This window comes from Oryctolagus cuniculus, chromosome 19, assembly GCF_964237555.1.
Source record: "Oryctolagus cuniculus chromosome 19, mOryCun1.1, whole genome shotgun sequence".
NCBI classification, from domain to species: domain Eukaryota; kingdom Metazoa; phylum Chordata; class Mammalia; order Lagomorpha; family Leporidae; genus Oryctolagus; species Oryctolagus cuniculus.
Window position 1 is genome coordinate 5080016 of NC_091450.1, and position 20805 is coordinate 5100820.

Sequence of the window (20805 nt, forward strand, 5' to 3'; positions counted from 1 at the left end):
CGGGGCCGGGGCCGGGGCCCGGGCGGAGGCCGGGGCTTGGGCCGGGAGGAGCCAGCCCTGGGCAGGGAAGGCCCAGGCCGCCTGCGAGGCCAGCACATAGCAGCTCTGCATGGCGCTGCATAGAGGCCCGCGGAGCTGTGCCAGCGCAAACAGCTGCTACCAGCTACTTCCCATTTCCCACTTCGAAATGAAACCCTCCGTCACACATACCGATCAATCTTTGGGAAAGATTAATCAATAGAAGCCCACTTTGTAAAATGATATGAAAAGGAAGGATGTGCATACCCAATAAACTTAAAAGAAAATATTACCTATAGCTATACATATATATTATTAGAACAATAACATGAAATGGAAAGGTTTCTAGAAATAAATTAAAAATTCAAGAATAAATGAAGGTTTAATAGCCGTGTAATAATGTAATAAGAAAGCAAGTGTTCTAAACTCTTCAGCATAACCCTAAACTCAAAAACAGACAAAATGCTAAAAAATAGGAGGTTTAAAATATTAAAAGTGACTCTGAAATGCCATAACTGCCACCAGATTCTCAGATAATTTACTAAAATTTGTTTTACAAAAGTTTCAGTCCTGCTCACGTCATAGCGGGATGCCATTTTAGGTTAATAGCCGTGTCTTCCTCAGGCAGGAGTGGACCTCTAGCATGGCACAAGCGACTTCCCAGACCCGCTACGGATCCCAGTTTGGATCCGTATCAGGTGGAGGGGCCGGGGTCTGAGGAGTAGGGCGAGAAGCCTGGTAAGTTCTGGGTGCCGGAGACCCCAAGGCGAAGATTCACCCATCCAGAGCCCAGCCCCCACCCTCCAGAATTCACTTAAGTCAGGCGTGCAGTGGCAGAAGAGGCGGCCACTTCCGGCATGCCAGACCATTTCACCTTCCAGGTGCCCAGCCCCAGAACAGGGATCTTCGTCATTCTTGGTGTTGTGCTGTTAGTGACAGCTGTCTCTGATCAGTTGGTGAGGATAGCAGCAGCCATGTTGGTTACTTGGAGACCCCACGTGCACTGCAAGCCCCCTGATTGGTTGATGGAACTCATCCTGATTGGCTGGAGACATCATGTGTGGTGTTCTTCTAGAATCAAACAAGTGGTCGGGTTCTTTGGCTAGGAAAGTGGCTCCAGGCTTGCCATCTCCTAGCAACGTAGCTGGTGCCTACCATGCATGCATGTGTATGTGTGCGTGTATGTATGTGTATGTGTGTGTATGTGTGCGTGTGTGCATGTGTGCGTGTGTGTGTGTGAGTGGCTTCCTCTATGTTCTGTTTCTCCCCTGGCAGGAGCTATCTCCAGAGCACTTCAGGCAGACAAGATCTGTGATTCTGTGGCAGTCGCCAGAATAGTTGGGTCTAGGGTATGATTTCCAGGGCCAATCCGTTGTATATGGGGCAAAAAAATATGAGAGATGGCCTCAGCTTTCCTTTCTACAATTAGGGTCCTGGGCTGGGAGTATGTGACCCGGAGAATTCCATAGGCTCTCAAAAATCTCTATTGGCCTTGATTCTCCATCAATGAATCTACTGCCCCTTGAGATTTTGGAAATGCCTTCAACCCCAGGGTGGGTCCTCCCAAGCAGAAAGATGTGGGGCTTGGGGTAAAGAGGATTTGGGTGGTGCAGGATGTGGCCGAGCTCAGGATCATTTCTCCAGGGCCAACACAGCCCTTGTTGGAGCCTCAAGTCCCTCAGTGGGTGCAGGACAAGAGTCATTACCCCAGCTGCAGTGAGTGACCTGGATGCCTCCAGAGGCAGAAAAAAGAGTGAGACAAGGGAGTCTTCTGAGGTCCCTCTCATTGTTACTAGTGCTTGCAGGTCGTGCTCCTTCATCCCCTTCAGTCCTGGACTCCTAATGTGGACACTCAACACCATGTGAAGATTTTGTTTCTGATTTCCTACCTGGGGCCATAGTGTTTGAGCTGAGCAGGCAAGGATGGCAGAGCCCACTGTGCTCAGTGAAGCAGCTATTGCCAGGGTAAAGCCTCCAAAGGTCATTCCGGGTGTCCTCTTAACTCACATCCACCTGGCACCTCCTGTTGCTAGTGTCCACCCCCACGCTATGAGCTGCCCATGAGTTCCTCTCATGTCTATTCAGCACCTGTACCCTCAGCAGCAACCTCATGGAGGGACAATGTTAGGACCTGAGTGAGGCTCTGAAAAAAATCTGAAATGGATCCTGCCAGGGGCTCAGTCTGATAGGAGAGGACAGAAGCACAGAAGGAGAATGGTGTGAAAAAGAGGAGCAAGTGCTATAGAGGAGTGAAGGAGGACACTGTGAGAGGAACTCGAGAGGGGAGTAGGTGAGAGTATCTGGAAGGCCTCAGGGAGAGAACACTTTTCCTGCATCTCAGAGATCCAGCTTTGCACAAGTCTGGGAGCAATGTGTTAGGGGGAGGCACAACTATGCAGAGATACAGAGGTAGAGGCAGGCATGAGTTGAGCCAGAGAGGAGGTTACAAACGCAGCCAGGGTGGATGCAGAGAATTGTAGGTGAGCTGGAGAACAAGGAATGCGGAGAGGGACAGGCTCTGGGGCCTGGAAGACAGTGCTACTCATCTATTGTTATGTGATGACATCACTCCTATCCCCAATTCAGCAACTTACAACAGCAGACATTATCTCCCAGTTACTGTGCAGTAGGTTCCAAGCAGAGATAAGCCTGGTGCCTCTGCCTGGAGGGCTCACGGAAAGCTGGCACTGCTATCTCAACCGAGGCTGCTTAGGCAAGATTCACTTCCAAGCTTATTAGTAAGTTATTGGAAAGATTCAAGCTTGGCTGGAATCTCTTCATTCTGCTTCCATGGCCCTCCCTCAGTTCTTTGTGATTGGGGCCCCTCCACAGAACAGCTCATTATACCTCAGGTTGTTTCCCTAGAGGAAGGTACCAAGGCAGGCGGAGAGGTGAGGAATGTAGGACAGAGACAGACAGAAGTCACCAACTTTGTGTAACTCCTAGGGGAGGGATTGCAGGGGGGCTGTGCACACCAGGAGGTAGGAGTCATAGTAAACCACATGGCGACTGCCCAGTACTTAGGTAAGGGGGAGGAATTTGGGTCTGATTCCAAATACAAAGGGTGGACGTTGTAATATTTAATGCCAGAGGAAGATGATATCTACATTGCAACTCAGGTCAACTCAAATCTAATGCAGACTAGGAAATGAAGCCAAGAAGTGAAGGAAATGAAGCGACTTTCACAAGGTCATGCCGTTCTGCTGACCAGAGCTGTATTTAGTAGTATCCCATGTTGTGTCCCAGCTCATTTCATAATTCAGTTCGTCCATCTCTAAGTCTGTGCATTAGCTGCATTGGTATTAGCTCATGGGTTTATATGCCATATGCCCCATGAGAAGCCAAGAATGAGGATGCTGGAATTATTCCAGTTGAGCAGAGGGGGGACTGGGAAGACTAGGAAAGAAACAAGGACTTTCTCAGGGCCACAGAACTCATAAAAAAAAAGGATCCAGGCATGACCATATTTGGTCCCCCTTAGACTAGAGTATGGTGGTTTAACATTAATATAGTTGAATTATCAACTACATACACCTGAGAACATGAGAAGGCAGTAAGGTCCATAATTTGGATGGCAATAATTTTTAAATGATGCAATCTGTTTCTCTTCACAGCAGCACTGTGTGAATTAGAGAAGGGTGGGAATGGACCACCTGTTACGGGACAGGCTGTGTCCACAGATACTGACCTCCGTGCCTTCTCTCTCTTCCTCTCCTCCTCCCTCTTCATTTCCTTCTGGGCATGGGATTTGCAATTCCTTCTCTGTGAAATTCAGGAAGAGGTCATTTGAGGAGTGAACCAGCAGAAAGATCTCTTTCTCTTTCTCTCCTTCTCTATCTCTAAACTCTTTCAAATAAATAAATAAGTATTTTTTGAAAGTTCTGCATAACGCTCACTACAGCAGCACATTTACTAAAAGGAAAACTCTGCATCGGTTAAGAAATTTTTTCCACCAACATAAATTTATCTTTTACTTCCACTTTTACCCATACATATTACACACATACATACACACACTTCTTTCTTCCCCTCCAACTCTGTGAGAAGCATTCATAGAGAATTTTGAAGTACAAAAAACTTAACCATGAATTCTCATGGGGGCAGTGAGTTATAAGACAATTTTATATATTTTGTATAATGTAACACTATTTTAATAAAGTATGTGCTTTCATTTTATAATTATCTAAGTACATTAATTGAAGTGATGTGAGGAAGGGAATTCTTATGTTTCCTTGAAAAAGCCAAAATATTGGTATAAAAAGTATTCTCATAAACTTTGTTCATAAATGTTTTTATTGATTATTTATAGAGTCTGAAAATATGCAAGAGTTGAAAATCAAGGTGATTACTATTTAGAAGGTGCTTTGGTAACACTATGTAGAGATGAGAGTTTGTTTAGGAAATAAAACTGAAGAAAAATAGTTGCAAGATAAAGATAGCTACATGTATACAATGGATAACGGCATTGCCTAACAGAAATTAGGCTTGCCCAAGCCTGGAAGAACTTTCAAGAGAAGCAGTTCTTTCTGTCCTCTAGTGGCCATTTCTCGAGATACAGACAGCTATGTGGGATTGAAGACTATACAGAGTACAACCCAGGAGGAGGATGAATGGCTTACCTTGTAATTAATTTAACCAATAATGCGAAAGATCTCTACAATGAAAATTACAAAACATGAAAGAAAGAAATAGAAGAAAATGTAAAAACTGGAAAAATTTTCCATGCCTGTGGATTGCAAGAGTTAACATAAACCAAATGTCCATACTACCAAAGCGATTTTCAGATTCAATGTGATCCCAATCAAAATACCAAATCCTTCTCATATCTACAAAAATGCAAAAATGATGCTATAATTCATATGGAAACAGAAGAGACTATGAATAGCTAAAGCAATTTAGACAACAAAAACAAAGCTAGAGGTATCACAATACCTGACTTCAAGACATACTATAAAGGCAATTATAATCAAAACAACCTGGTACTTGCACCAAAATAGATGTGTAGATAACTGCAACATAATAGAGTCTCCAGAAATCAATCCACACCTCTGCAATCAACTAACCTTTGATAAAAGAGGTAAAATCAATCCCTGAAGAAAGGAATGTCTCCTCAACAAGTGGTATTGGAAAAATTGGATCTGCATGTGTAAAAGTATGAAACAAGACCCATACCTTACACATTCTACAAAAATCAATTCAAAATGGATCAGGGATCTTAATCTATAACCTGATAACATCAAATTACTAGAGAACATGGGAGAAAATCTGCAAGACATTGGCATAGGCAAAGACTTCTTGGAAAAGGCCCCCAGAAGCATGGGCAATCAAAGTAAAAATAGGCAAATGGGATTCTCAACAACAACAAAACAAGCAATCCAATTAAGAAGTTGGCAAAGGATTTGAACAGACATTTTATCAAAAGATGAAATCCAAATGGCCAACAGACACATGAGAAAAACCTCAGGTTCACTAGCCATCAGAGAAATGCAAATAAATATCACAATGAGGTTTCACCTCACCCCAGTTACAATGACTCTAATACAGAAATCAAAAAATAATAAATGCTGGGGAAGATATGGGGGAAAAGGTATCCTAAGGTACCCAACCTAATTGTTGGTGGGAATGTAACCTAGTACAACCATTGTGGAAGACAGTATGGAGATTTCTAAAAAAGCTGAAAATAGATCTACCATTTAACCCAGGCATCCTACTCCTAAGAATTTACCCAAACAAAATGAAATCAGCATATGAAAGAGTTATGTGTACCCCCATGTTTACTAGAGCTCACTGCACAATAGCTAAGATATAGAATCAAGCCAGATGTCCAGCAACCAATGACTGGATATAGAAAATGTGGGCTATATACACTATGGAATATTATTTAGCTGTAAAAAAAAAACAAAACAAAACAACAACAAAAAAATAGTAACATCCTGTCTTTTGCAGCAAGCTGATACAACTGGAAATAATCATACTTAGTGAAAGAAACCAATCTCAAAAAAAACAATACTGTATTTTTTTCCTGATCTGTGGTAACCAATAGAGTACAAAATATGTAATGTATAATTATCACTAAACTAGAGGTTTTTATTTGATTTTTACTTGTTAAAATTCTTATTTAGTGAATTATTAAGCCTTTTCTTGAAATGTACATTTAAAATATTTACTCTCAAAAACTGAAAAACAAAACAAATGGTAGAAGAAATAAGAGTGGGAGGCAGGGTGGAAGAAAGGGAATATCACTATTTTCTTAGATGTGTATGTACAAATCATATTAGAGAATCTGTTAAAAATTAATTAAAATTAAATGAAAAAAGAAGAGTTGATAGATGTGTTACTTAGGTACATTTTGAACATGTCACCATATACACATCTATCAAAACATCAAGTTGTGCGCTGTAATATATAGTTCAATGAGTGGACACTATCTCAATAAAGCTATGAAATGAACAAAATATCACCAGAAGAAAAGGTAGTATTTCACCCAAATAATGAGGAAGTGGGATAATCTCTTTCCTCTAGATCATGTAGACTTTTTAAGTGACTCAGAACTCAGATGAGTGATATGCCATAGGTGAAAAAAATGCTGTATATCATAGTTTCCAAAAGTATTACTCCAAATACAAAAAGTAGAATCCACCCGATGTCCACGACCAGTTTTTAAAGAGGTAAATAGATGCAAAGAAATACTATTCAGCATGGGAACAGTGAACAGCTGATATTTGTATCAGCATAGCTGGATATTGAAGTTATTATGGTAAACAAAAGAAATCACCCACAAAATAACACATAGTCACAAGAGACTCAGCATTGTGGGCTCAGTACCAGTGAAGGGAGGTTTTTAAGAGAGTTTAGATTCAGTTTTGTCAGTTTCCATCAGATTCTTGTTAGGCTCTCTGAAGGCCCACGCACTAATGGAAGTATTACTGTTTTATTTTTATGATTGACTTAAGAGACAGAGATAGACGAGAAGTACCATCTGCTGTTTCACTCCCCAAATAAGCATAGCAACCTTTGGGGAGGGAAGAGAATCCAGAATCATGAATCACCAATCCAGCTCTATGGAAGGGATTCAAACACTTGGGCTGTCACTGCTGCCTCTAGGGTGTGCACTAGCAAGAATCTGGTAGTCAGGAGTTGGACTGGGCAGCGGTCCCAGTATTTCAATATAGGATGGAGGTGTCCCAGTCAGCATCCCAACCACTACATCAAATGCCTGTCTCTAAAGTTATGATTTTGTTGCTTTTGTATTGTTATGAATTAACTGCTTAATAGCTAATATAATTGTTCCAGAAGATTCTAGGGATTTAGGTTAAATTGCTTGTCACATTATATCATAAAATGGAAAAAAAGAGTGGCTGCAACACAATAAAATCCCAAAGAATCTCAGTGTCAGCTTCTTTTTGGGCAACACAGACAGTCCATACTTGACCAGCAAAGGTCTCAGTAGCCTGAGAGGCTGGCACCACGGCTCAATAGGCTAATCCTCCACCTGCAGCACCAGGACCCCGGGTTCTAGTCCCGGTCTGGGTGCTAGATTCTGTCCTGGTTGCTCCTCTTCCTGTCCAGCTCTCTGCTCTGGCCCGGGAGTGCAGTGGAGGATGGCCCAAGTCCTTGATCTCTGCACCCACATGGCAGACCAAGAGAAGCACCTGGCTCCGGGCTTTGGATCAGCACAGTGTGCTGGCCACAGCGCAACAGCCGCAGCAGCCATTGTGGGGTGAACCAACAGAAAAAGGAAGACCTCTCTCTCTGTCTCTCTCTCTCTCTCTCACTGTCCACTCTGCCTGTCAAAAAAATAAAAAAGAAGCCTAAGACCCACCAATGCCCACTGTGGGATAACCACCCACTTCTGAATCCCTGTACCAGGTGGACCCACCTTGTCATCTCCCTCAGAGCAGACTAGAGGAGGTCAAAGTTCTCCTGGTGACTACTCGTCCCACTTCACAAGGACTTCTCCAAGCCTAAAAGCTTTAAGACCAAAAAGAAAAAAGAAAAAGAAAAAGAAAAAACCCACAGAAGTGTAAATGATTCCTCTTTAACATTTATCTGATTATTTTTAAAAAATGCATGACTTTTTGGGTCGGCGCTATAGCACAGTGGACTAAAGCCCCAGCCTGCAGTGCTGGCACCCCATATGGGCACTGGCTCAAATCCTGGCTGTTCCTCTTCCAATCCAGCTCTCTGTTATGGCCTGGAAAAGCAGTGGAAGATGGCACAAGTCCGTGGGCCCCTGCACCCTCATGGGAGACCTGGTGGAAGCTCCTGTCTCCTGGCTTCAGATCAGCTCAGCTCTGGCCGTTGCAGTCATTTGGGAAGTGAACCAGAAGAATGAAAAAGCTCTCTCTCTCTCTTCTCTCTCTTTTCTGTTCTCTGTTCTCTCTTCTCACACTCTCTCTCTCTACCTCTCTCTGTAACTCTTTCAAATAAATAAATATTTTAAAAGATCTTTTATTTATTTATTTGAGAGGTAGAGTTACAGACAGTGAGAGGGAGAGACAGAGAATGGTCTTCCTTCTGCTGGTTCACTCCCCAGATGGCTGCAATGGCTGAAGCTGCACCAATCCAAAGCAAGGAGCCAGCTGCATCTTCCCAGCCTCCCATGTGGGTGTGGGGCACAAGCACTCACGCTGTCTTCTACTGCTTTCCCAGGTTATAACAGAGAGCTGGATTGGAAGAGAGCAGCCGGGACTAGAACCGGTGTCTGTATCGGATGCCAGTGCCACAGGCAGAGGATTAAACTATTGCACCATGGTGCCAGCTCCCATAAATCTTTTTTTTTTTAAGTATGACTGTTGCAAGACAACCAACGATTAACATGAAATTTAACATTCTCGCCATCATACACCTAGGTTAAACAGGTTTATAATTCTGAGGATGTCAATCAAGTTGCTTTCCCAGTACTGCCCCCATTCTGTCACCAATCAACAATTCCTGAATATTGGGTCTCCGCGGGTCATCCTGAGAAGGAGCAAAAGCAAGTCTTTGTCTCCACCAGAGATACATCCACTACTGAACATGACCCAAGCTGGCAGCACAACTAATCGAATCCTCTGCCTGCCTCAGTTGCCACCTGCACAGTGTGTGACTGGCCTTTCTCATCCCTGGTGAAGCTATGAACACAAGCGAGTGAACGACTGCAGAGCTCAGGCTGAGGGGCCAGAAGGAGCAAGCACTGAGCAGCACAGCCCAGGATGCCTGTGAGGCCAGTGCAGAGCTGCACGTAGAGACCCAGGAAGCTGCTCCAGTGTGCACAGCTGCTCCTGGATCCACAGGAACTGCTCCTGCTGCACCTGTGCTCATGCAACATCTTCATAAACTGCCTCCGGCAGAGAGTGCAGAGAGGTTATCAGATTCTCCCCAAAGGGTGGTGGTTGGTCTGCTTGGGACCAGGATCTGTGCTTCGTCTTGTGCCCAGGGTGGACCGTCCAGGATCCCCTGTGATGGTCATCAGGAGCTTGCTGAATTTCTGTGTGGTTTCCAGAGTCCGAAGGTTTCTGCCTCCTTTGCAAAGTCACACTGAGCATATACACACAGTTGCCTGCGTAAAACACACCCAAGAGACCAGTATTGGTTCCTTGGGCTCTAAAGTCTGAATTCAGGTGCCTTCAAGTGAACCCCACCTAACTCTTCCCTTCTCCCCCACCCCCTGGACTCCAGAAGGCTGCACCATCCTCTTCTCAACCACTCAGACCCTAACAATCACCTTCCAGCCCAACGCTGCCCCGAGGTGGGGAAAGCAAGATCCACTCTATGCTGACATGACGACTGTCCTTCGAACTGATTTTCCTATTCTTAGAGTTCACCCTATCACAGCTAGATTCAGATTCTGAGATAGAGAGTTTGAGTGGTGGCCTCCAGATGGACTGCCACAACCCTCTTCCATCCAGAACACGCAAGGAGCACCATTTGTCACCAGTTCTGTCTTCACCTCTGTTCCCCACACTGCAGTATTTAGAAGTCCTGGCTGCCAACCAGATCACTGTTCCCTGACACAGGAGACTGTGTCATACCATATTTTGTCCCTCCTCACTTCAGGACCATCACATCTTACCTGATCCAAAAATGCTGTTTCTGGCTTTGAGCTTAGTAGTCTGGGACATCTCCTCACTGGCATTGGGCTCTGATCCTAGATCAAAAGGAGTCCAAGTGACTGACTTTCCCCATAATATAACTCGGATCTAAGTTTTCCTGTCCACTCACATCCAGTATATTATTCTCTTTGTCCCAAAAGTCTTCTGTTAATGCTTAAATGATTAATGGTAACAATAATGGAAATTGAGCAAGAGTGGAGTGTTGATCTAATTCTCATGCTGAGGGTGACTGGAAATGCTGGGATTGGATTATGTTGTCACAATGGAACCCCCTGTTGGAATCAAGGTGTCTGTACAAGGGGAAATCACATTTGCTTCCTGGATTATCATGTGATTTTCCTTGGCACTTCCAGCCACCTTCATCAGAGGCCAGAATAAAGGGATTATCAAACTCATGGGTCACCCAGCCTTTTACTGTGAAGTTTCAAAATGTGGATTAAAGTGAACCTTCCTTCCTTAGTACCTTCTCCCCCATATTTGTTATAGGAATGAAAATCTAATAACTTCCAGACACATGGAGTTCTCCAGATTTGTCCCTGATTCATGTTTCCGAGTCATTTTGTTACCTTAGCCCTGTTATACCAGTGTCAAAGGCAAACAAAAAGATTAGGGGTCACAGGTTCATTGCCACATTTCTCAATATATCTTGGAGCTTCAAGCCATTTCCCATTCCCCATTTCAAAATTACACCCACCCAAAGATACACAACTCAGTTTCCTGATTCCATATCACCTTCCACATTCCTTGCAGACATCTCACATCTCTACCTTGACTCTGCACATAGCTCAGAGAAATCAGAAGCAAGTGTCTCACCTTTTCCTTCCAGTAATTGCCCTTCCTCATCTGTGCTCTCATCTTTAAGAGACATCTGCGGGGAAGGTGGTTGCTCAGGGGCATGCTCTCAATTCCCAGTCCCATCCTGAACTCAAGTGTCCAAAGAGTGAGGATGGCCCTTCTCCATCTACCTTTTAAAGCCTCTGCTCTGGTCATGGCTCTCTTCTATGGGTGGAAGACATTCCTTTCTACTGTTGATGACCAGTGTCTCAATAAAAATCTTTGGTCTGTGGCTGGAGTGGGGACCCAGATGTAATGTCCAATCTTTGTGCCAAAAATCAGGATAATAGAACTAGAGGGCACAGGGACAGAACTGGTCCTGATCTGAATTCCAGCCCAGTTACCATGCTGAAGCATTTTTCTGACCCTGCCCTAATTTCAAGTTGCAGGATCAATGAGGATGTTGGCATTTTTACAAATGTTTGGCACATGATAGAATAATAAATACTGTTAAATTTTGAACAGATGTGTTTAAATTCCCAAATGTTCAGAAATGACAAATTTCAAATTAGTCAATGTAGTTAGTGGAATAAGCCAATCACCAAAGGACAAATACCAAATGTTCTGCCTGACCTGTGATAACTAATAAATCACTTAAAACCAATCTATAGAAGTGAAATTGACACCTTGAGAAGCAATGGCTTTGAACAGCTCTTTTTCTTTTTCTCGACTACTGAGGAAGTTTTTTTTTATACTATTGTTGAACTCTTTTCTTAACATAGAATTAATCATATGTTTATAAAGATAATTCAAAATAGATCTTAGTAAAAAATAAGAATGGGCATAGGAAAGGGAGGGGAAAGAGGGATGGTGGTGCATATGGTGGGGAAAAAAATCACTGTATTTCTAAAGTTGTAATTATGAAATTTGTATAATTTAACTAAAATGTTTCTGAGGGAAAACAGAGTCAATGTTATACAAACACACATAGTTGATAATAAAAAAAGTAGGTGAAAATAAAAAAAAAAGTTCATTTATCTTGAAAGTGATGGCCATGATTAGATCAAGTGAGATTCTCAGAGCTTTTGGTTAAAACCTAATTAACAACTGACGCCTGGGATAGCAGAAAACCCAGCTGGAAATGGTAACTGGCCATTTGCCTCATACTCCCTAGTCATCCTGGGAGGCCAGGAAGCATTGTAGAGGGTGCTCAGCACCAAAGGTCTAGCTGAGGAGGAGAACAGGGCCATGATTGTAACACAGAGCTTTGGACCCTGCCCATGGACTCAGGCCAACAATCAAAACACAAGGTTGGGGGCTGGCACTGTGGTGCAGTGGGTTAAAGCCCTGGCCTGAAGTAACAGCATCCCATATGGGCACTGGTTCTACCTCTGGGTGCTCTTCTCCTGATCCATGTCTCTGCTATGGTCTAGGAAAACAGCAGAAGATGGCCGAGGTCCTTGGGCCCCTGCTTCCATGTGGGAGACCTGGAAGAAGCTCCTCACACCTAGCCTCTGACAGGTGCAGCTCAGGCCATTGAGGCCAACTGGGGAGTGAACCAGTGGATGGAAGACCTCTCTCTATCTGTCTCGACTTCTCTCCGTAAATAATAAATACTCTGCGCTATTTACTGATCTCAGCATGGGTTCAAAAATTGACACAGAACTAGCCAAATTGTAGCTATGTAGGTTAAGCCACTATTTGGCACAGCAGCATAGTCTATAGAGGTGTGGGTTCACATCCTGGCTGCTCTGCTTCTGATCTAGATCCCTGCTAATGTGCCTGCCAAAGCCATGGGTGAAGATCCAAGTACCCGGTACACTGACACACGCGTGAGAAATCTGTTGGAGTTCTAGGCTCCTAGTTTTTGCCTTGAACAGCCCCAGCCAATCAGCCATTTGCCGAGAGAACCAGCAGATGAAATTTCTCACTCTCTTTTTGCCTCTCCCTCTGTGACCATTACTAAGTCACAATAAATAAAGAATTCATTCGTTTAAATCAATAAAACTTCTATTAAATTAAATTGGTCTTCAATTCTTTTTTATTAAGATTTGGAAGAACATTCATGTACCCATGTTCATATAAATACATGAAAATAATTTTATGAAGATAACACATCTTATTCATCTCTAACATCTGAAACTTATGTTATCAATTGAAAGTGGTTTCAGCAGAATAAAATCACACAGTCACAGCGTCAAATTCCGGTGGGGCAAGAAACTGTCCACGCTTGATCAACACTGGTTTCAGACGTCTGGGTACCGTCTCTGCCCACCCTCAGACACCCACTCGTTCTGAGGCCCTGTCTCACACAGACCCACCCTGTCATCTCCCCTCAGAGTCCTCCTGAGCACAGCACCTCCCCAGAGCTTCTCCAGGTAGAAAACTTTACATTGACAAAAATGCACAAGTGTCAATGATGACCTCTTAATATGTGCTTCATTTAAAAATTCAAGTCAGTTACAAGGATTCAGATTGGTAATGTAAAAACCGACATTCTTCTGTCATGGCCTCCTCAAGGACACAACAGGTTCCTGATTCCAAGGAAGTCGCTCCAGTTCCTTTCCTATGGCCACCCAGATTCCCTCAGGCTTCAGCTCATCCCCACTACAGGGTCTCTGCTGGGCTTGCGGAGAAGTAGCAGCTGCAAGGCTTTCTGTGTGTCAGAGATGCGCCCTCTAGTGTCCACCATGCGGGCTCCCCAGCACAAGATTAGTCTGATGCCCTGTGTGCCTCAGGTTCTTCCTGCTAAGCAGAGGGCTGGCCTTCCCCCGCCTGGGAGGAGCTCTGAGCAGGTGCCCGCGACTGGACAGCAGGCATGCGCTCCAGGGCCGGGGCTGGGGCCGAGGCCGAAGCCGGGGCTTGGACCCGGAGGAGCCAGCCCTGGGCAGGGAAGGCCCAGGCCGCCTGCGAGGCCAGCGCATAGCAGCTCTGCATGACACTGCATATATGCCCGTGGAGCTGTGCCAGAGCAAATAGCTGCTCCTGGGTCAGCGGGAACTGCGCCTGCTGCGCCTGCACCCGGGCTAAATCTTCATAAATGACCTCAGACACAGAGCGCAGGGAGGTCACCAGGCTCTTCCGAAGGGGCGGTGGATGGTCTGCTGGGGACCTGGAACTGTGCATCCTCTTGTGCCCAGGGCGGGCCCTGGAGGATCCCCTGCGAGGTTCCACATGCGCCTCCTGAATTCCTCTGTCATTTCCATCGTCTGAAGGTTTTGCTTTCTTTTGCAAAGTCACGCTGAGCTCTTGCACACAGCTGCCTGCAGAGACACACGGGAGACACTCAGCACAGCTCCTTGGGCCCTAAAACCTAAGTCCTGCCCCCTTCACGTGAACCCCACCGAATCCTGCACTTCCTTCCCCACAATGGACTCCAGCAGGAACCCAGGCAGCACCCATCCTCCCCCTCACATGCTCTCGGGATCTCTAAACTGCTCTCAATCTCTGACAACCCCTCCCTTCCCAACCTTGGATAAGCTCCCTGGTCCTGACCCTCTAGGTAGAGAAAGCACGATGCTACTTGTCATCGTGTGGCTGCTGTCCTCAGAACTGATTGCCTCTTCCTGGAGCTCACCCCGTCACAGCTGGACTCTGATTCTGCAAAACACAGGGAGTTGGAGTGCCTGCCTCCAAAGGCACAGCCACAGCCCAGGTCTATCCAGGACACAGGGAGCAGCGCCTCCCACCAGTGCTCCCTTCCCCTCTGGTCCCCGTACCCCAGCATCTCTGAGGTGCTGCTGACCCATCTGGTCTCAGGGCCCCTGTCTCCCAGAGAAGACTGTGCCACAGCACCCTATGACCTTCTCGCTCCAGGTGAGTCTGAACCGACCTGCTCTGGCCACGCTGCTTCTGCCTCTGAGCTTCCTTTCCTGGGACTTCTCCTCATGTGGACTGGGCTTTGATCCTCCATCAAAAGAGAGTACGTATGACTGAGTTTCCCCACAAAATAAAATAAAAATTCCCCACGTGTATAAAATTTGTGTCCTCCAAAGGTTGTTTGTGAATCTCTTTGTCTACAAAATCGAACTATATACTTCAAGTGTTAAGGGGAAGGGGCCAGCTCTGTGGCATAGAAGGAAAACCCACGGTCTGCAGTGCTGCCATCCCATTACAGAACTGGTTCGAGTCCCAGCTGCTCCACTTCCAATCCAGCTCTCTGCTATGGCCTGGGAAAGCAGTGGAAGATAGCTCAAGTGCTTGAGCCCCTGCACCCTTGAAGGAGATGTGGAAGAAGCTCCTGGCTCCTGGTTATTGACGAGCACAGCTTTGGATGTTGCTACCAATTGGGAGTGAACCAGCAGGTGGAAGATCTCTCTCAAACTCTGCTTCTCCTTCTGTGTACCTCTTTCAGATAAATAAATCTCTTTAAGAAAAATCATTAAGGGGAAATCTAATGAAAATAGAAATGGATCAAGGGTGGGGAATAACCTGAGACGTGGACAATGTTTAGACTGGGTGATGTTGGGAAGGAGGAGCCCGGCTGTTGGAATCTTGGTATCTGAATAAGGAGAGATCACGTGCACAGCAAGCTCCCTGACAGATTGGATTGTCATGTGAGTTTTCCTCCATACTCCTTTCTGCCATACTCCTCGTAAAATGCCAGAGCAGTCGGGCCATGAACTATTAGGGACATGAAGACTTTTCTTGTGAATTTCCAAAATGTGGTTTGAAAGAAACGTTCCTTCTTTAGTTACATGTCTCAGATATTGGTCATGAGATTGAAAAACTAATAACATGTATGCATTTTGTCCCCTGGCCCCGTTTTGTCTCAGATTTCAAGTTTCTGGCATCCTGTTGGCTGAGCCAGTTAAGCCAGGATCAAAGGGAAATGAGCACATTAGATTTCCATAGGTTCATTGCTGCCACATTTCTCAATAGGCCCCTGGAGCTACCAGCTATTTCCCATTTCCCACTTCAAAATGAAACCCTCTATCACACACACAGACCAGTTGCCAGGTTCCAAACCGCCTTCCGCACTCACCCTGACATCCCAAGGACCTACCTTGCCTTTGCAGGCAGCTCTCAGGGAAATCAGAAAACAGTGTCTCACCTTGTCCTTGTGGTGGTTGCTCCTCTTCATCTGTGCCCCCATCTTGAAAAGACCTTTGTGGGGAGAGGGCAGCTCAACTGAGAGCCCAAGAGCTCCCTGGTCTGCACTTTCCTATGCCATCCTGAAGTTCAAGGTTCCAGGCTCAAGTGTGCAGAGAGGGAGGATAGCCCTGCTCCATCTGCCTTTTAAAGCCCCTCCTGAGGGCGGGGCTCATGCCTATTGGAGGGAGGAATTCCTTTATCCTGTCAATCACCAGTGCACGCATCAGTTTTCACCTGTGGTGGTGCTGGTGGTGTGACGCGAATGTAAGGTTCGTTTTTAGTGTCCAGTGCAGAAATACAGTGTGAGAGGACACTGGGACAAAAGGTAGGGGACTGGACCCCATCTCTACCAGCCCAATTGTCGCTCCCCGTCTTCTTGGAGGAACAACACAGGACCCTGCGTTGTTCTTTTGTCTGCTCGGCCCTCCCCGGGTTTGCTGCTGGTTCTTCCCGGGTTGGCTACCGTCCCTCCACCTCCGTGGAGGGGCGGGCCCCCTGCCACTTTCCCCACTTCCGCGGGGGAGCGGCATACCGCCGGCCGGCTCTCTCGGGGGCTGCACAGGTGTTCCTCTTAGATGTTCCTTCAGATAGATGCTCCTGGTGCATGTTGTCTCTCTCCTCCTTTATAGTCCTCTTCCACCAATCCCAACTCTGCTACCCACACGCCGAGTACGCTGCTCTCCTCCAATCAGAGTCAGCTCCTGCTGCTTATCGGTTGAACTGGAGGCAGCTGTGTAGAAGCTGTTTCCTCCTCTCCCAGCGCCATATTATGGGAGAGCAGATGCATAGAATGTCTTAATTCCAGTAACTTAGTCTAGTCCGAGTTGCTCCCCACAGATCCCCCTTTCCTTTTATTTTTGGCATTGATACGCGCCTGTCTTCAGTGCCCCGTGGCACACACTCTGCTCTGCTTGCTAGAGTTGCCCACAGGTGCTTACAAGCCCTACCAATCAGGCAAACCGAATCCGGGTCCTCTCTTCGCCATGTTGTGAGGAGGTTTTTAGGCGCTGATGCGTGGCTGTGTTCGGTGCCCTGCAGTGCATGCTCCGCTCTGCTAGAACTGCCTGCAGGTGCTTACAAGCCCTATCAGGCAAACCGAATCCAAGCCCTCTCATTGCCGTCTTGTGGGGAGACTTATTGATGTTGATAACGTGCCTGTCTTCGGTGACCTGCAGCCGCCCACAGGTGCTTATCGTCTTACTAATCAGGCAGACCGAATCCAAGCTCTCTCATTGCCGTGTTGTGGGGAGGCCTTATTTTTCTCTATTTCTCTATCTCCGGGCATTCCTATTTCTCCTATTTTACTTCTATCTGCCAGCATTCCTATTTCTCTCATTTTACTTCTAAACTTCTGTTTCTCTTATCCCTGTGGCATCCTGGCGCCCGCCCCGAGGCTGCTTCTCGGCGCCTCGCCCTGCGGCGTGTTCCCGGCTCTGCGCGGCTCGGTTGCGCGTGCTCCGCGGTCTCCATGGCCTTCGCGCCCGCACCACGGCCTTCGCGCTAGCCCCACGTTCCCTATCTATCCACGCCCCGTGCGCTCTCCCCACTTGTGCCCCGCGCGCTCTCTCTGCGCGCGGCGGCTTCTGCGAGTCACACAGCTCAGCTCACGTTTCTGCCACCGGCATTCAGTCTAAGTTCCCTGGGCTAACCTGGTGAATTCCAACCTGGTGGCCCACGTCTCTGCCTCTGGTTCCAGATTTTCGCCTTTTGCTCCCCGGGCTGACTTGAAGAATTCCAAGATAGCTTATGTCTTCGCCTCGGCCTGCCCCCGCGGCTTCAATTTCCCTAACATTTTTCTCTACCCGGTATGTTTCCCTAACTTTTCTTCCAACAACAATATTCCCCTCTCATTTCTCCTGGCCTCTCCCCACAGTCCGTGGTGTTCCTTCTAGGTTTCACTTTCGCTTTCAACCTGCAGTCCGTATCTGAGTCTAAGTTTCTTCTTGCTTTCACTTTAAATCCTAACTTCTTTTTTTTTTAAGTTTAAGGGTTTTATTATCAAAGTCTTGTAAAACAATTTCAGAAACTGTACATCAACATGGCACAGACTGTAGCCTACTTTTGTATTTGCTGCACAAAAGTGAAGCTTGAAACTCCTGTAACTAGGAACAGTTGCCTAACTACTTTGCATATAACATGGAATCACTGTGTGCATATGATTACTACTGCAGTAATAGTTAACACAAATTTATTGGTTTTATACATCTTGAGATCAAATAAAAAGTACATTATCAAGTAGATTTGTCTTATTTTAAAAGCATATGAAGGTCAATTTAAAATGCACTACCCTCTTTTTCATCAATGAGTTTAAAACTTTGAAAATCAGAACAAGAGAGAACTTTATTTTACAGATGAACTCCGAATAGTTGGAGAGCTTTCACTGATGTAGATGTGGAATAAATTATTTCAGAAAAAAAAAATCCCCAAACACCTTATGAAAAAGCATACAACTCTACTTCAAAATAAGCTATTTACTCACTGCCAAAGACAGTTTTATTTGAAATCTTATTTCTGTAATTAAAGCCTAATTAGCCATCAAAAAAGGTTAGTGCATATACAGACAACCTTTCAAAGTTAAACGAAAGCCACAAAAATTTAGCCATAAGGCTTCAAAGGATTATCTATCTCAAATGCTCATTTCCAGATGTAATCTAACAATGTTAATTTGTCATGTCAACAAACAAGACCATAAGTAGATCCATCATGTTGGAAGATTTTAATGACATTTAGGATATTCTTGCCACAGTAACATGCAATCAGTGCATTCCCTACATGGCTCTATTATGGCAATGAATCAAATTCTAGAAATACTCTAAGAGAACTTACTTAAGAAAGGAGATCATACAACATAAACAATCCATGCCTGCTGTAGATGCATGCAGCTTTTCATTTGTATTTAAGAAGCAGCACTAGAATAGTAAAACTGCTTACTCAGTCAGATTTCACCATGACAAGAATTGTTTACCCATGTACCATTTTTCTAAAAGCTTTTTGATGTAAATAACTAATATCAATGTCAGAAGCTTTATAACCATTTATAACTCAGCTGTATACATCTAGGTTTGAGATGAACAAATACAGCATTAAGAAATCACACAAAGGAATGACACTGATGCATGTATACAGTTGGAGTCCCAAAGAGGCAGCATTCAGTCACTCATATCCATGTCTTCTTCATGATGGTCATCCCCGTTCACTTTGGATTCTCTTAGCGAATCACCAGCTCCCTTTTCCACAGAACATTCCTTAGTTTTAGGTGAACCAGCTTCAACTGGTTTCTTCTCCTCTTTTTTCTCTTTCTCGCTGTCATATCCCTGTTCCTCTTCATCATAATCCCGTGTAACCTGTTTTACATCTTTATCACTCTCTGATTTTCTTTCCCGTTCCTTTTCCTTATCTTTACTTTTCTTCTTCTTGCTTGTTGATCGTTCCCTTTCGTCTCTGCTTCTTTCTTTGTCTTTATCTTTCTTCTTCTCCTTTTTATGTCTCCTAGGGGATGGTGAGCGAGACAATTTTCGTTTAGGAGACCTGGGTTTTTTAGGAGATCTTGTTCCACTCCTGCTTCGTCGTCGTTGTCTATCTCTGCTTGCACTTCTAGAACGTCTGGCTGTACTGTAACTTTTTGGTGGTGTTTTGGAACGTTTTTTTTCTTTGTCTTCTTTCTTTTTGTCTCTGGTTTTTGATGTGCTCCTTGACCTTCTACCTCTCTCTCTGGAATGAGATCTTCTCCGTCTTGGACTTTTGGATCGTCGTCTACTCCTTGACTTAGAATGTGATCGCCTCCTTGATCTGCTTCTTGATCGCCTGTGCCTAGAAGATGAAGGAGTCCTCCTCCTCCTGGAACGTGATCTTGATCTTGAATGCCTTCTTTTTTCTTCTTTCTTATCTGGTTCTATAGCAGCAGAAATCAGGGACTGTGCTTCTCGTACTCTTTTCATAGCCTCCTCTATTTCTTTACTAGAGGTATCAGATTTCAGACTTGGTGAAACAAGACCAGCAGCTACATGATTCAACTTGGGATCAACAGTACTCATGAGCTTCAGCAACTGATCTGCGGCAAGAGACTGAGAGTTCAAGTTTGCTCCAGGAAGCCCTAGTGCAGCAAGGGCAGGATCAAGAGTAGGAGCTCCCAAAGCAGCCAAAGGAACAGCGCCAATCTGGGTAAGAGGGTTAGGGGTAGGCAGGAGTCCACCACCAGGCAGAAGACCTGCCACTGCATTAGCTGGTGCCAACAGAGACAAAGCCTTAGTCTCATCAGGAATAACTCCTTCTGCATATGGTACGACTATCAAAGCTCTGTCAACGAATACAGTGTTTGTCAGATGCTGTGCCACAACTGCTGAGTCTGGATCATGGAATTTAACAAAGCACACACGAGATGAGACTGGCAGAGGTGAATCATCTGGCGGGAAGAGGCGCAGTTCGTCGATCTTGCCTAGGAAACCGAAGAGAGTCCGCATCTGCTCAGAGCTAGCGCTCGGGGAGACATTAGTCACCTGGATTACCTCGGTGCCGCCGCCTCCGCCGCCGCCACCACCACCTCCGCCACCGGGCCCGCCGCTGGGGCCTGGGCCCGCAGTGCTGGGGACGACGGTAGTGTTGCTCATAAAATCCTAACTTCTTTCCCACAGTCCATATCCGAGTCTATGCCTAGGCTTTCAATAGCTTCTTCCGGCACCTTTTCCATCCGGCTTTTCCCTAGGCTCTTTGCTAGTATTTTCCCACTTCTTCCCATTTCTTCCCTCCTAGGTTTCCTATCCGAGTCACAGCACCATTATGTCGCTCCCCGTCTTCGTGGAGGAATGACACAGGACCCTGCGTTGTT

At 45.5% G+C, this 20805-nt stretch overlaps 1 long non-coding RNA gene and 1 pseudogene across 1 annotated transcript; both read right to left on the minus strand.

Annotated features, from left to right (window-relative positions):
• Positions 1-427: 427 nt before the first annotated feature.
• LOC138846959 (uncharacterized) lies at positions 428-10330 on the minus strand. Its single transcript, XR_011384498.1, has 3 exons — positions 10073-10330; positions 7898-7989; positions 428-3780 (listed from the first exon to the last, which is right to left on the minus strand). It is a non-coding gene; the product is annotated as an uncharacterized lncRNA (long non-coding RNA).
• A 7619-nt stretch (positions 10331-17949) lies between these two features.
• On the minus strand, positions 17950-20587 carry LOC127487902 (serine/arginine-rich splicing factor 11 pseudogene; annotated as a pseudogene).
• Positions 20588-20805: the final 218 nt, after the last annotated feature.